Below are 13,393 nucleotides of genomic sequence, written 5' to 3'. Positions count from 1 at the left end.
GATTGGCCTCGTGGCGCCCCGGTAGGCGGGATCAGGCGACGTCGGGATCCGCCTTCGCCCCTGGGATTGGAGGAGCGAGAGGGGGCAGAGCTCAATTGTTGCCGGCGGGCGGTCTCGTGCCGTGGCCGTTAGCGCTGAGGCGGCGCGCGGGGGCTGGAGGTTGGCGGCGCCTCGGGCAGCGGCCGCCGTGAAACTCCAGTGTGGAACCGGCCCGGTTCCCTGCGCACACGCACGCCAGATACGGCTATAGTTTGGGCAGACTTTTTGGGCTTTGCGGCCCAAACACGCCCAGGAAGAGCGAACCTGCTCCGAGTGACGCTGAGGGTTGGCATTGCCTGCTCTTGCGCCTTTCGCAGCTCGGTCATCACGTTGCCTAGTGGGGTAGACCTGCGTTTGAAGGCAATTGTTGCTTTCCCGCACAAGGAACAGCATTACGTTTTTTGGCACGGGAAGCGTGCAGTGAATGCCAGCCAGATTCTCCACATGCGTTTCCAAACCCTGTGGTGTGGATCTTGCCCTCTGTATAATTGAGAGCAGAATTTCTTCCAGGCCTCAAAGCCAAAGAGTTACTGAGGCTCACTCTAGTCCTTCATAGTCAAACTTTAATCAAAATGTATTTTTAAAACACAATTCATCCACCTTTCTGGTGAATGTGTTGTCCTTTGCAAAAAAAAAACCCACAAAACCAAGCACTTCTAAGGCAAATACAGCTGAAAGTTTATTTTTCTTCATTGTTGCCTGATAGATTTACGCACATTTGCAGCTGTGGGTGATTTCTAAAAGCTGCTCTGAAAGAGCTTCTCTTGCCTGTTTCCTTTCTAAACATTCTCTGATGATAGTGTTTTGAGACGCCTCATCACAAGCCTTTCTTACTGCTGATCAGAAGTTCTTTCTTGTGGTTCTTCAGCTCTTTATCTTTCCCTTTTTTTTCCATTCTCTGGTTTTATATTTCTGCAACAAACTCGCATTAATTCACTTTATGACATATAATTAAGTAGAAATTCTTTAACGTACTTGTCAACTTACCCCTGCTTATTGCATATTGCAGCAGTCAAGATAAATAGTACTTAAAATCTTCCCCCCTCTCTCCCCTTGTGATTTAAAGGCAAGACTTCCCAATAAATGATATGGAGAAAGAGGAGCCCGTCCTCATTTTTAATGGTGTGAAAAGCTAACGGTTACGGTCTCACTAAATTTAACGGAAAGCCTAACTGTTTTGCATATCCTACTTTGAGCTACACCAGTTCTCTGTAATGGCAGTGATCTTTCTTTCTTGTAGCATTTAATGAATTTCAGAAAGAATAAAGACAAATTGAAGTTTGGTTTACATAAACCATTATATATGCCATTTGTGGAGAGAATGCAAAGAGCATTTTAGTTAAGCTACAGATACTATCAATTGTTCAGTGTTGCGGAAACAGACAGGATGGAAACTATAATTTCTTAATGACTGCTTTATGTGACAGTGGATGAAACACTCTGTATGTTCATAGCTAATGAGCTATAAACTCTGCATTTATTTTTTTCAGTATTAATGTTCTTTTTTCATTAGAAGAGCAACCTAACCTAGATCAGCTCCCAACTTGTCAAGAATATAAGCTTTAAACTATTTTTAAATAAAGATGTCTGCTAGTAACAGCCAGAAATCCCCAATAGCAGGCTGTTTTGAATAAGTGGTTCCTTGTATCTGCAAAGCAACCACAAAGAAGTCAGTGACAGTCATTGCAGAAACAGGGCTTTATAGATAGGAGTCACTTACATGGGGAAAGACACTCTCTTGCATATCTTAATCCAGTGGCATCTAATCATAGTGTGCTCTATAGATTGTGTTACGTCGTTCCCCCCCCTTCCCCTAGTTTTCAGTAATACTGTGCATCTTACAGAAAAAAATATTTAAAAGCTTTTATATGTGTGTGTCCTCACTAAATACTTCTCTTTTTGTTTGAGCTTACTGTTGGATCACTGGTATAAAAAGTTGAAAACCCGTATTTACTGTCCAATTGTGCTAATTGTACACTTTAAGACCAGAGTAGTCCCTCTGTTGTTTGGTCAGAGTCTGCAGTAGAAGTGTTAGGCCTGAGATCGTGCACTCCATGACTGCCTAAATACGGATTAAGAATTTATGGTTAGCACTGAAATGTGGGCATTGTGACCCTAGTTTTTTCTTAACCCTGCAATTTGGTTTTAGTCTAAAAATGTAGGAGAAAGGTGTTTCCTGAGCGAAACTGGTGAAATATAACACTAGGTGGCACTTAAACACAGCTAACAAAGACTTAAATCTTGCAACACACAAAAACCAGTCAAACACATTCTGTTCTAACATGCAGTTAATTATATCCTCAAAATGATGTCTTGGATTGATATTACTAAACAAACATGTATAAAATGTAATTACAGACAAGTGAAATAAATACTGTAGGCTTATAATTGCAAGATATGTTTTTTGCTTGTAATATGCTACACACCTGTGCATAGTTTATATAGCTAGTATTTTATTTTGTCATTTTTACTAACATTTAGAATGGTGCGATTTAGCTTTATGTGCTTTTATTTACTGGTACCAATTTTTGCCATATGTCAGTTTTTAAAAAATGGTATGTTTTTATCTATTGGGATTTTAAAACAGGAGTATTTCAAAGGAAAAACAATAAAAAGAGAAGTTTTTTTTTTTATGAAACCACTTCAAAACATTTTTTTTTTAAAAATGCATATATTTTAATTTTTTTTTCTACTTGCTTTGCTTTCGTCTTCTTTCTTTACTTGCCTTTTGGACAAACACCTCTATTGCTATAGTAGTTTAATACCCACTTGGAGGTCCAAAGTCTATCTGTTCATAAACGTTTCTTAAGTGATACCACTGGTAAAATATACCACGCCTACGGGACAGTCTAAGAGCCGTGAAATCCCATCAGAGCAGCTTGGGGCCATCACCTTGGGTTCTGTCAGTTTTTCCCCATCAGCTTCAGAAGTGGTCTGCAGCATTTCAATCAACTGCACAAGCCCTGTGTGAAGCTGCTTTAAGTTACAACAAGCTAAAAAGGCAAAGGCACCCAAGGAAATGTCCTCCCAGTGCAGGAGCAAGCGAATAAAGCAGCAAACTTAGAAAGTGAAAAAAAATGGATTTCTAGTTCCTCTTTCCCCTCACATTCCAATATTCAGGGAGTTGCTCTCATCCCTACTGTTGGCAGGTCCCATACCAGTCTCTGTTGAGGGTTACAAAGAGTTGTCTTCTCTGTGGTAGTAGGATTAGAGCTGAGATGAAGCTCATAAATGGTAGGACACTCCCATATTTGCATGTTGCTATTTGGCAGCTAAAGATGTGTATTTGGTGTGGGAAAGACTGGTACACATGTGGAAGTCACACTTTGTTGAAAGAAAATTGCCAGTGCCTTACTGTACGCTTTGACAAACTAATGAGAACAATTTGTGTGTCCTTGTTGGAATTGCCCTCAGACATCAGGAGACCTGTTTCAGGTGAACCAGAACCCAAACAACACACTGGGATGGGCTGAGCACCCACCAGCCAGTGCAAAAACAGTTGTCCAAACTAGAGACAGTTGGGTCAAGTTCAGAAGAAGAGTTGGAAGACCTGTGGGAGAGGAGCTGTGAGTGTGAGGACACAGAGGTGATGGAACTCCAACTGGTTTGTATGTCTGTGAAAGTGCGCCATGAAACTGTGGATCAGGCCAGGCCAAAATCTTTCCGGCATCAAAGAGAAAAATAATGGTTGTGGTAGAAGGACATAAGGAAGAGAATATTTTCTTTATGCTTTGAGGTAAAAACCTGATAAACAGGACAAAGCTAAGAAAATCAGTAGTCAGCTGCAAATTATTTGGGTTTTATTTGTTTGTTTGTTTTCTTTTGAGAAAGATCCTTTTAGGTTCTGGAACAGTCTTTCCAGGTAGTAGTAGGTATAACTGAAATATAAACTAGCCTAGACAATACTTGAAACAGTTTACTGGTACACCCATTCAGTGTCATCAAGGGGATGCATGCCCCAGCAGGTGCTTTCCATCAGTAGTTTCTATGGCATAGCTACTTCTTTTTGAAGATTTCAATAGTCTGGCCCTTGAGTAATAACATTAACTCCTCTCTTAAATAAAAAAAATAAAAATCTACAGGCCTCGATTGACTTTAACAGATGTACAGGTAGTAGAATGTTTTACAAGTAATTATAAAAACTATTTACAGTAATTAGCTTGACTCTAATTGCTTCTCAGCATGTTAGGATAGTAAATTACAGCTTTATTTTAAACAACTCCTGTTGTCTGTTTTCCCTAAACTGAACACAGGAAACTCAATAAAAACAAACACTTGGAGAACCACCATTCTCAGTTCCTGTTTGAAGTATGTCAAATGGGGATGCTAAGCTTTGATCTCACAAGCAGAACTTCACTTACCTGTGTAGACTACATCTTTTTCCCTTGCGCACTGAGAACGTGCTCTTCCTGAGAGCAGCAGGAGGATGCATGTGAACAAGAGGGACAGAAATACACCTTTTGGCTCTTAAGTGAGAGAGTCACATCAGAGGGTTTATACATGAGAAAGCTGATTTTCCTAGACTCCCTCCCTAACCCATGCAGGGGGATAAGCTCTCCTGGACAGTGACGCTGAGCACGAGGCTGAGCATTTGGAGTTGCTCTGAAGGACCAGAGGTGTCTTTCTCTATGGGCCGTTTAGGGAGTTTTGAGAAACTGTCTTCCTCAGATTGGTGCCTATAATTACGTACCTGATCAGCGTCTGATCATCTGCCTCAAACCCAGCCACAGCTGGTGTCTGTCACACCCTCCTGGAGGTTCACTGGGCTTCCTGGAGACTGATGTTGCCTGCCACACAGACAGAGAGCCCAACAGCTTTGGCCTGATTTGGGGTTCCTCTTTGAAACCGTGGCAAGTTTACTGAGAAGCAAGTCAGTGCCTGCTAATGTTCATGTGAATCCAGTCACATGCAGGCTCTGTTGGTTATTTAAACAGTCTTCCAACTGCTTTCCCACACTGCTTGGAATGGACTGGACACTTTTAACTTTGTGTCCACTCTCGCTCTGGGATGATGGTAGACACCATCTTCAGTTTTAGTCTGTTTGCACTGGGGATACAAGCCAGCCTATAACTTTTATCTAGATGCTATTGCCATCTGGTCTTACAGTAAAATTGTATATTTCTGTAATGATGATACATTTACAGAAGCAAGAAGTACTTTGAATTTTAATATATGCATTTATGTGACTGTCAAGATGCCTGATATTAATAGCTTGACTTTTACTGTAAGCAGAGGTAGAAGAAACAACACCACCTTCACAGTTCTGGCACAGTTTCCTTATGAGCTGAATTCTCAGCCCATAGTTTCTGTCTCCAGTTTCTGCCATACAAACCTGAGCAGGAGTGTTCTATTTTTTATTTCAGTTTAGATTTTGAATGCTTTTATTATGAGTTTCTTCAATCCCTGAGAGAAATTAGAGAGGCAACAATGCTTCTCTTATTGCATAACACCAACATTTATCGACAATAAAAATAACTGAACTTGCACAAGAAGCCAGTTTCTAATAAACCCTTTTACTAGGTTGTTGTTATGAAGGTTGAGCTTTTCATTTTTTACAAAAAAACCCACTCTTTTTAAAGAAAGGTCAGTCAATCTTTATAGAAAGATTTAATAAATGACTTTTTCCCCCTTACCCAATTTAGTCTTTTGTTGAATTGTTTCAGTTCCTATTAAAGCTTCACAAAAATGTACCTTCTATTATATTTCTTCTAATAGGTTTCTCAGCCTTATAACTATAATAAATTTGTCAGTCTAGCTTCACTGAACACTGGACTTGAAAATCCTACCACAACAGATTATAAATATAACCATTTCTAAACCCTTTCAAGAAGTTTTACCCTTTCTTTCAACACATTTTATGTACTCAGCAATTCAGTGAAAATAACCTTTCAGAGTCATTCTTTAAACTCTCTTTCTTGGTGATAGCACAGTCAAGTCATTTGATCAGTCACTCAGAAACCTGAGTTCTGTTCCTGTCTCTGCCAGGGTGGATTCATAGTCTGAACCAACTTGCTTAAAGCCAATGTTTTCTTAAGTGTTCATTCAGAGGAAATGACCAACTTGACCCATATAGGGCCTGATTTTCAAAGTAGCTGACTGCTCGGAACTGCAATTTAAATCATTTTAAGTGGTGCCCTTAGCACAGCTAAAAAAAAACCCAACAAAACTCTAGTGGCATCTTATTAAGTAACCAGAAATGAAGACCATCAAAAGTACCTTTTATAGCAGATTTTAAAAGATACGCAAATTTTTTTTTTTGACTAATCTCTTTCCTTGATTTTGCTTCTATGAAATTTTGTTGTAGGTTTTGGATTGTTTTTTTAGGAGAGAAGTTACATTTTTTTTTTTTTTTAGAAACACAAAATACTGTTTTGATAAACAGTTCTCTTCAGGACATGTTTTAAAGCTTGAATGAATGAATGTAAACCGAATGTTAACAAAACCTTTAGAACATTAATAACCATACTAAAAGCAGAGAAGCAAGCAGCATGGTCACATAAATCTAAGAAAAGCAAACAGAATCTAAATATCTCAAGCCCTGTGTCATAAAATGAATCAACTTTGCTTTATAACACTATGTAAAGAATAAATAGCAATGCATCATGTTTTCTTTTCTGGATGAATGGGAAGCAGAGAGAGGCAAGGGTTATCTAAGTAATATAAAAGCATAATTAATACATACTTCCAAGAGACACAAATAATCTGCACTAATCCCAAACTACAGCACGTACTCTATCCTGCAATTTAAACCCCCTTCCCAGGTTTATCCATAAGGAGCAAATGGAGGAAAAGATGGACTTACTCACCCCTCTTTCCTTTCGAGGAAATTGTTCAGCTGAGTTCCTTACAAGTGGATTATAGGTCATTCTGCTTATTTGACCAGCTGTGATAGTTATGGTGTGCTTCCAGTCACCTGAGTTCAAGAAAAATGAAGCATAGAAAAAGCTTTTAGGATGATCAAAATAGAGGACCAAGCTTGTTTTGTGAAAAGATTAAAATTTTTGTCTTATTTATCAAAACAAAAGCAGAATGAGTCTCTAATTGATTTCTGCTGATACATGAGTAGTGCTAACATCAGAGAAAAAAAGCTTTTTAAGCAAAAAGATAGACCTAGCAGAAGGACAAATGGATGTAATGAATAAACCTTCTCTTGAACAGGGAAGTTTGAGGAAAGTGCTTGAGCATCAGACAAGTGAACTTCTAGGACAGCCTCCCAGAAAGAGTAGAGAGGGAAGGAGAGCAAGAAAATGGATTGATTTTAATACAGACCTTCATCAGTTTGTGACTGGGAGTCTGCAACGTGGCTTTCTGCACAACCCTCAGAGGGTCTTTGCAATGGCACATCTTTTGTAGCAGCCACGTTCTGCTGAGCAGTGCTGGTGAAATGCCACAATCACATCACCAGCATCAATATTGTAATCAGCTGCTAGTCGTCTTTGAGAGAAAACTCGGAAATTAAAGCTCCAAGTCACCTGCTGCTCTATGCCTCTGGCTAGGAATAGTATTGCAGAGGGAAAATCAGCAATAAACCATGTAACGCAGAACTTCTGCGGTCTGCTTGGCTTTGCCTGCCATGCCAGCCTGCTTGCAGTTGACATCAATGCTATGTAGGTGTGTAGAGTATTGCTGTACCATTCAGGCATTGAAAGGAGAATGTTTTAAACAAAATATATCTGTGTTGGGAAGATCTTTCTGTCTGTATAGGCTTCCTAATGTAAACTTCTATTTGCTGTGATCTCACTATGAGCTTTATATTACAAAGTCCTACATGACATTATTTGTAGTTGGCTGTTTGTCTGAACCTATTTCATAGCCTAAGGCACAGAAAGGCAGGTGAATTTAAATTTTAGCTTTCAAGTTGGTTTTCAAATGCTGTCAGTTTAAAATATTAAAATAACAGCAAGTTCTAACAACATTCTCAAATTTTCTTGCCCAATTCACTGTCTTTGAGTTTACTGAGCAGGGCTCTATTTGTGATCAGAGTTATGGACAGCACTATAGAGTCCAGGCTTTAAAATAGCAGGAGGAAAGTGTCAGTGCTGCCATTGATGTGAAAAGGGTCAGTGCTTGGTTTTCTGTCATTCGTGTTTCAGCTTAGCAATAATGTAGTAAAGGAGATTTTCTTTGGAAAGATGAAGCAGTAAGTTAATTAAGAAATATGAGAAAAGAAATACATTCCAAGGAATGAGGAAATTACTTTCCTTAGGGAGTATCATCTATTTTCTTCATGAAACCATGTCACAGAAGGATATCAGTTGATGGTTAGATCTTCTGAAAATGGACTGGCAAAAGCTGTAGCATCACAGCAGTTTATATCACTTTTTTAAAGAGTATGTTTTTCTAATTAAATGAGCCTTATGCGGTCATGCTCTGTGTGCGTGCATGCGTGCGCACGTAGCTGTGCATGGACACGTCTTTCATATCTCTCTTTTCAGTAATTTTTGAAGTTGACCAATTGCAGCCAAATTCAATACCAAGGTTACTAGTGCCAAAGACATTGCTGTTCCAGAAGTTTTGTGAACATAGATGGGTGCTCAGAGAAAAAGAAAGGCTATAAGGACCCCTGTCAGAAGGTCAATGTCAGATTTTTTGCTACCAACTCAAATCCATGGGAAACCAGGCTCCTTGGTTCTATTATTCATAGAGCTGCTTATCTACTTACAATTTTTCTGTATTTAAAGCAACTGAAATGAAACCAGTTTATATAAGCAATCAAGCGATCTGTTGCTAAAATATGGACTGCTGTATAAATCAAGCTGTTAGTGAGATGCCCTAAATTTCCTCTCTGGAAATGGCTCTCTGTAATTGGCTAATCTCTCAAAATAATTTGTGATACCTTTTTAAACATTGTGCCAACTGTAATAATCAAACAGGACTGATTAAAATTATGCTTCCCCAGTTCTATTTTAAAAATGTAGTTCATAGCTTTTATATACTTTGAATTGGCTTAGACTGTTATAGACTCTGAGAAGGGACCGTTGTCTGTGTACCAGAGGACGCATAGCCAAGTGAAGAAAATGGTTATTCGTCTCTGTTCACGTGTGAGAGACTGTGGGTGTTACTTGTAGGAAGCACCATTGGGATCCATGGCCTGAATCCTGCGCAGCATCTGAAGGTAGCAAGGTACATCACAACAAAGTGCTGAAGGTACCTACCAAAAATGTAATCTGCTTCTTCATGTAATCTTTTTTTTTTTTTTTGTAGTAATGTGACTTGGTTAAATATGTAATTTCAAATGTAATCCTGGCATTAAAGGATCATTTTCAATGTAGCGGCAGCATTATTTATCAAGACCTCCTGGACAGTAGTGGAGTAATTTCTGGGGCATATCTTCCACTACAGATACAGTAACATTCATTTAAAATCAGAGACCAGATGAAGAAAAGAAACTATATACGAATTAATTCTGAAAGGGAACTGAGTATTTTTAATAAATAAAGAGCCAGCTAATTTAATTTGGGACAGTAAAGTTGGAATTATACGAGTCAGGAGCTATTCAGTCACTGAGTTTTTCTAGAGATGCGCTGTGAGAGAGAACCAAAATGAATCAGTAAAGACAAATTTTAAAGGACTTTAGCTCTTCTCCATTGCTTTTGGCTGTTCAGCTAACTGCTCTTTTCCATGTGCCTTCAGTGGTGTGGCAGGTGTGGAGAAGAGCACGCGTGCCGAGCCAGGTACCCACACCAACACCCACGACCCATGCTGACCAGAAGCTGCAGCTGGTGAGAGACTTTGTCATTCCACACCATCTCACCCTGGTGTCTGTGTGTGTGATAAAAGCAATGTATTGCTCTTGTTCTTCATCCTCTTTTGTGCTCGATGCTCCCAAACCAAGGGAAACCTTAAAGGCTAGCAGCCACCAGTATAACGTACAGCAGGATGTACTTGGGACCACAACTTGAGCAGCGCCTGGCCAGGCAATCCCTGCTCCTCCATGGGAGTCTGCAGAGCTGAGTGTGTGATCCCAGGCTGTGGGGCAGTGTCAGGAGCAGCTCTCACCATGAACTTGAACCAGCAGCTATTGTAGAATTTGCTCCTCTCAGCTGTGAGACCATTAATTGCTAGTGTTTAGAACAGAGCAGAAAGGAAGTATCTATCTAAGGATGTGCTCTCCACCTTGTTGTGACCCGCCTGCCCTGTTCTTCTAAGCTGAGGTGCTTTTACTGCAGAACCGCAGTGCTCCTGTCTCAGCCTGATAAGTAACTAGCAAACCGTGGGTTTGCAAAGCCCACACAAGCTCTGAGAAAAAAAAGGAAGAATTCTTTTCCCCTCTAGTTTACTGAGAGTTTTTGTTTGTTCTCGTTGCATGAGGAAATACAACCCTTGGAAGGCTGGGAAGTTATGATAACATATGCCTTCCTTCTCATCATCATTCTGGTGTATTCTGTGTTTAGATTTCATTCACTTGCTTAGAGAAAAGCAATTGGATTAGTTTTAGAAAATGACTTAGCATGATATGGAGAGTGAGGAGAAAGAGAGGCAGTGAAAGATCTCATAGACACAAGATTGAGATTTACAATAAATGTGGCTTGGGGAAAGTATTTGTTTACTTTGAGTAAAATTTTTAAAAGGCAGTTAGGTTACTAGCTACTTTCTAGGCCAAAATACGTGCCTGAAAACCAGATTAATCTCAGTGGAAACACTAAGTAAGAAATGGCATCATTGTTTTTAAACTGTCAAAATGTTCTGCATAGCCCCATTTGTAGTTATGAACGCATAAGGCACACTTCATAGAGGTGCTTTAGAAAGAGCCATCCGTTTGCAGTCAGGGTGCAGGATACAGATCTGTTTACCATGCCACCACCTATGTTCCAGACAGATCTTCCCAACATAACACAGGCAGTAAAATCTGTATTACTGAGAGTGTAGGAATATTCATACTGGAGGGGACAGTATGGGGGGGGACAATAGAGGATATCCGGGGAAAGTGATAAAGAGCAACAGACATTAATTCTTACCAGGCTCTGAGAGTCTCTAGACTAGGCACATCCTGAAACAGAGATCGTATCCACATCTTAGTGTTTACTCCTCAGTTTAAAGTCCTTTACATAAATGTCTGAGGATAAGGTAAAGAGTACCATACATAAATAAAGAGCAAACCCGTCTCTTTATTATGTGGTGACACACTGCTACTGATGATGCACATGGGTCCACAGCTAAGGTCCCAGGATACTGCTACAACAGAATAATTACTCTTCATCATAAATATCTTTGTCAGAAGATTGAAATAGATATGCCTAAAATTGCTCAGGAAAATATGCAGTAATGCGGAAAGCCAAGAGATTTAGTGATAAGGTGACAGTAAAATCTTGGCTCTGCTAAAGTCAAAATGAACTTTGCCAGTGGCTTCAGTAAAGCCCAGATTTTTGCCTTGAGAATCTGCCCAGACCAGCTGCTCTTCTGGATGTCCTGAGAGCGTCTCCTGCCTGAAGGGGCTCCAAGGAGAGATGTGCTGCTGTGAATTCAGAAAAGTGGATTTGAACGAGCGTGTGTGCACCATGAATGGCTATGCTACTCTTCTTGTGAACAACCTACTCTTTCCAGCTTTGCAATTAATTTTCACAAAGTCAAATACTGCAGCTCAGTGTTCACGGTTGTCAATGTTTGCATTCCACCTTGTGAGGGAGAACTGGCAAAAAATATTCAAGTGCAGAGGATTTTGTAAAAAAAAAAAAAAAAAAAAAATGTTGGCTTGCTATTTAGATAGCACTGGAAAGTGACCGTTGTGAAAAATGAAAGACTAGAAGATAAACCACTTTTTTTCCCCAGACTTTCCATCTTCTGTACATACACATCAGGAAAAGAACCAGTCCCAGTTCTTCTCTGGCAATTTCTCCGGTCTTTTTAATGCAGGTGCTTTGCTTGTAGTACTTTATGTCGTGGCCATTTTAGTGAAATAAACCTATTAAGAGCATGTCTGACCTGTAGAGGAAACACGGTTTAGTGTACTGGTGAAGCTGTATCTTCAGGCACTAGACAGAACTCCTGTGAAAGGAGGACTGAAGGAACCAGCTCAAAGATGGGGATGAGAGCAGAGATGTCCATCCCCGTGGCTTCGCCGCTGCACTGAGACCCACAAACCTGTGTAGAGCCCTGCTGACTTAGAAGACTATTAGCAAACTCTTGGTCTGATTCCCAAATCTGTCTATAACGATACAACAACAAGAGCTAAGCTTCTGCTACAGGCATCAGTTGCCACGTGGGGAAATGCAGTACACAGATTATTGATAACCACGTCCTAGGAAGAACTGGAGCCTTCCAGAATATCAACAGCATGTGATAAAATCTAAATGAGGAACGCATAATGAAGCTGGGATTAGCTGCACAGAGAAACTTCTTACTGCTTGAGTACTGCCTGTTTGTGCTGTAATCTGTTGCAGTCCATACTACAACCTTATAATGAGGTTAGTTTATAAATTATTAATAGATAATATGAGCACCTAACAGATAAGAATAACATGAGTTACAAGCTCATCAGCAGATAATACTCTATTGCAGTAATAATCAACCTGCTGAACTCTGTAATCACCTATAACAATTGAGACCTATTTGTGAAAATATCTATTAATTCTTACTAACTATTATAAAAGGAAGTTTAATACAAAACGTGTCAGTAATGGGCATATAACATGAGATCACTTTTTCAATACTATTTTATCTTTCAGCACTTGCTCATGCTTGACGAGATCCTTCTGTAAATAGGAGATGTGTCAGCCAGAACTCAGGTGTGTGGAGAGGGAGAAAATTCATTTTTCTTCTAGCATTGCATTGTTAGGAAGGTTGGGTTTTGAGCTGGGCAGAGACAATAATGGTTTCATGAAGAATTGTTTGTTACAGCAGTACGTAGAACAGCTGTGCAAGTAAGCTGGGTTACGTGAAATGACATCCCCTGGATGTCACCCCCCTGCAACAACTATTCCATATCAATCAAATCATATCCCCTAACTGTAGGTGGTGAGCTGGGTATGTACGTGGGGCAATGCCTTCCTGTGCCAAGCTGGTCACTAAGTACCTCATACCCACCTTGAATCTCAGGTTCAGGTGGATATCTGGGAAAGACTGTGGGGTTTGTGTGCTTAACACAAAAATCATAGCTGCAGGAAGGCTAAAATCCCACTCTCCTGAAGCTCATGACCTTCTAAATTGCCTCAAGTCTGGGACTCAAAATAGTGCTTTTGTGCTATGGTGTAAGCTATAATAGTTGCAATGGCATGGTGTGAAACCAATCGTCGTCCTGTTTTACACAAGCTGAAAATTAATTTTTAAAATGCAGCAAGAAGTTAAGAGTAAAAATAAAATATCTGGAATTCTTTTATTTAGAGGCCTGCAGCCATTCAGCTCAGGAAGACTATGG

The sequence above is a fragment of the Larus michahellis genome, chromosome 10 (genome assembly GCF_964199755.1).
Source record: "Larus michahellis chromosome 10, bLarMic1.1, whole genome shotgun sequence".
Lineage (NCBI taxonomy): Eukaryota > Metazoa > Chordata > Aves > Charadriiformes > Laridae > Larus > Larus michahellis.
This window is presented reverse-complemented; position numbering follows the sequence as displayed.